Here is a 3,737-nt window from a genome sequence, read left to right as displayed (position 1 = left end):
CATACTTATATTATAAACAATATAAACACCAACTCACATAGAAACAAATAAAAATAAGGTAGAATAATTCTAAGATTTCTAAGCGGCTATGCCTAGGGACTTGAATCAAAGGGCTTTCTCCTCAGCTTCATCCTCTTCGTCCTATTCAATGTAGTCCTCTGGAGTGGGTCCAACAACTAAAAAATGGAGGTTGACGCGGTTTTTCTTCGCCATTGTAAAGAGGCTCTTAAGTTGCTCAGAGATTTGCTGCAACATCTGAAGCACCTCCACATTAATGGCGGTCTATTGAATGAGGGCCTGAGTGAGGTTGCTTGCCTGAGGAAACTGCGAGAAATCCTCCTTCTTCCCTTTTCCCTTAGGGGCTGGAGGCGACTTGTCCATGCTTGAATATTTCTGAAGTCGTCAAAGACCCGTCACAATAATTATGCTTTCACAAGGGGTTTCCTTGACAGGTCGGATATCCCGAGATGGATCATTATGCGCTTGATAAGGTGGGTATAGGGAAGGGAGTGGGTTTTGTGTTACCGGGCTATCAATATGTGATGCAGTATTATTCTGGGAGTGTCAATCAACCCCCCCCCCTCCATGGCCTGTTTCGTCTAACACGCGTCGATGATATTCACAGTATTGCGTTTTTCTTGGCACGGAATGACGTTGTGGATAAGGATATAGAGGAGGAGTTTATCTTGGAAGTTGAGGAGGTTGTTCTTCAGATCTGAGATGATGTGCTTGCCAAACAATAACTGAAGTGTATCACCCTTACGCGAGGGCCATTTTTTCTTGGGCATGGCGGAATAGCCTTTGCCGGTAGGGAATCCAAGGACCTTAGCCACGAGCTTGGCGTTGATGGTGAAGAGCTTGTCTCCCCAGGGAAGTAGGGCTATAGAGTAGGTATGACCAGGAGCGGGGGTCATAGAGTTGAGGTTGGAGTATAACTTCCAGACCTCATCTGTGTCAACGGAAAATGGCTTCGTCTCTAGTTTGAGTCAGTGAGTTGCTCGAGTGTTGGTACAGTAGAAGCAACGTCGATCTCATTTGGATCGAGGGTCTCCCAAAACCCAAAGCCAATTATGATTAGCTCAATGATCGAGCGGGTCTGGAAGTTTCTAGTGGCCCGTGGCAGCGAGAGCTCTGTGAGAGGAGCTTTAGAGGAAGGAGATCTTACGGTGGGGGGCATCGCAATGATGGCCTTTGCAAAGGGCCGAGAGGAGGTGAAGGCGCCCATGGCCTTTTTGGCCACAAAGAGAGGGGCTTTTGAAGGGCCTTCAACAGGAGGCCTTTTTGCACGATTGGTGAGGCGTGCTTCCCTTGTCACCGATGATGAGTGAAGGCTTTGGCGACTTCTGTTCTTCACTGACCGATGGGGGCAGTGATGGTGGCGGATTCCTTAATATCGTTAGTAGTGAGATCGACCACCTCCCTCTTTATTGACTCATAGGAATAGGAGTGTGACGAGTGAGTGCTCAGAGACAGGGTTTTCTCTGAACTAGCGGGCGGGTTTGGCTTGTTTGGAGGAGGTGGAGAAGAAGGGCCTTTTGTGGTGGTGGTGGTGGTGGAGATGGTAGGAGTGGTGGATTAAGAAGACGCCGAGGTGATAGAGGTGGCGACAGTCTTCTCATGAGGAGGAGTTCGTGTAGCTTGGGCTTCTTGCATGCTCCTTTTGAAGGCAAGGAATTTCTCATACTAAGAGGCGTTAATGGTGTGAGTAGACTGGTTGATTTGGGAATAGCTGGCCATTTTGAGGTCCTTGTGTGTGATTTGTTTGAGATTTGAGCGAGAGGGGGATGAAGGCAGTAGAGAGCTTGAAGGCAGTAGAGAATTTCGAGTAGTAGAGAGATGAGCATGAAAAGATAGGTGAGGCAGTCGGTGATGAGGAGCGGAACTAAATACTCAAACAACTTCAACGGTCTGAATTTCAACAGTCACTTAGCAAATGATGGAGAAAATCTCTTGGGAGCCCAGGTGAAGGAAATGGCTCTATTTGGGAACTGGGAAAAGTAGCTTTGTAAGTTGGTGCAAGAATTGCATTCACAACTAGGCCTTGGAGAGGTCGGTTCCTATCACAGACGGTCGGTCCCCATAAAACAGACAGTCGGTTCTCATCAAATCTAATGACACTTTCTAAAAGCAGTATAGGTATAGCACTTAAACTCAATTCCCATCCACAATAAAAGTAACAAGGAGACATACGCATACATTAAACAGTGGAAGGACAAAGGTACTCAAGCAACAAGTACATATCCATATTTAATTAAATCAAGGGTAGGATATTAGTCATCTAAGTGAATATTCTCAAGTGTGGACTGATAGTCATAGGGAACAGAACACATAGATCGGGCTAAGGACTAACTTATAAGCACGAGTCAGATCTGGGGGCTGTTTGATATGGTTAATAAGCGATCATCGTGCTTATTTTCATGGATTGAAAAAGATAGCATGCCAAGGTATACAAATCATCAAGAAGTAGTGCAGTTCATGAGAATAATTGACAAAGGCATTTCTAAAAGCATCACAAAGAGCATGCAAGAGACAAATACCCTGAAAGGAAAAGGCTTTACTGGTAAGCAACTATGTCCTAAGTTCCAAAGCTTAAAAGTAGTATATAATTCATAGTCAATAGAGAGAGAACTTACAGAGAGGGAGTTGTTTAATTGAAGGGAATAATTTCCAAGAGAAGCCCCGGGTTGATAAATGGTTCCTTGTTCAAGGCCTTGGTGAAAATATCAGCTATTTGATTCTCAGTCCAGCAGTGAATGAGCTCACTGTTCTTCTTCTTCACATGATTTCAGAGAAAGTGATGACGAACGTTAATGTGCTTTGTCCCCAAATTATGCACAAGGTTCTTGAAAATGTTGATTGCGCTGGTATCGTCACATCTTATATCAAGGGAACCCATTGTGATTCCAAAAACTGAGAGCTGGTGCTTGAGCCAAAGGAGTTGAGTGCAGCATGATGCAACGATTATATATTCAGCTTTGATGCTTGAAAGGGCAATTGCATTTTGCTTTTTGTAGTCCCAAGATACAAGGCAGGGGCCTAAGAACTGAGCCATTCACGAAGTGCTCTTTTGATCAACCAAATAACCTACAAAATCAGCATCTGTATATATCCAACAAGAGTAAAATCACAACTTTTAGGATATCATAGGCAAAGATTGTTAGTTCCCTTCAAGTAGTGAAGACTTGCTTGATGTTGGCTACATGTGACTCTCATGGATCGGACTGAAATCTGGCACAAAGGGTTACATCAAAGACAATATTTGGTTTGGAGGCAGTCAAAGACATAAAGGAACCCACCATGTCTTTGTAGATCGTCACGTTGGTCGTAGGGCCACTTAGATCAGCATCTAGCTTAGTCGCTGTTGAGACGAGAGTATGCAGTAACTTACATATGTCCATGCCATACTTCTTTAGGATCTCCCATAGGTATTTCTGTTGATGAATCTGAATGCCTTCATCCTTTTGCACAACTTGCAAGCTTGATCCTTTGAGCGGAAAAATAAGGTCTAGGTAAAACGCGACTCGTCGTCAACGATCACAAACATGTAGCGAGCTTCACCATGGATTTGAACTTGCATGGGCCCACAAAAATCCATATGTAATAGCTCCAGGGGCTTCTTAGAAGTGGCATCGCTTTTCTCTTTAAAGGATCTTTGAACTTGTTTCCCTTGCACACAATCAACACAGTGCGACATATTCTCGAGCTTGATAGGAGAGAGACCACGAACCAGTTCCTTT

The sequence above is a fragment of the Phyllobates terribilis genome, unplaced genomic scaffold (genome assembly GCF_046119375.1).
Source record: "Phyllobates terribilis strain yellow unplaced genomic scaffold, ASM4611937v1 Scaffold_4238__1_contigs__length_63271, whole genome shotgun sequence".
NCBI lineage: Eukaryota > Metazoa > Chordata > Amphibia > Anura > Dendrobatidae > Phyllobates > Phyllobates terribilis.
This window is presented reverse-complemented; position numbering follows the sequence as displayed.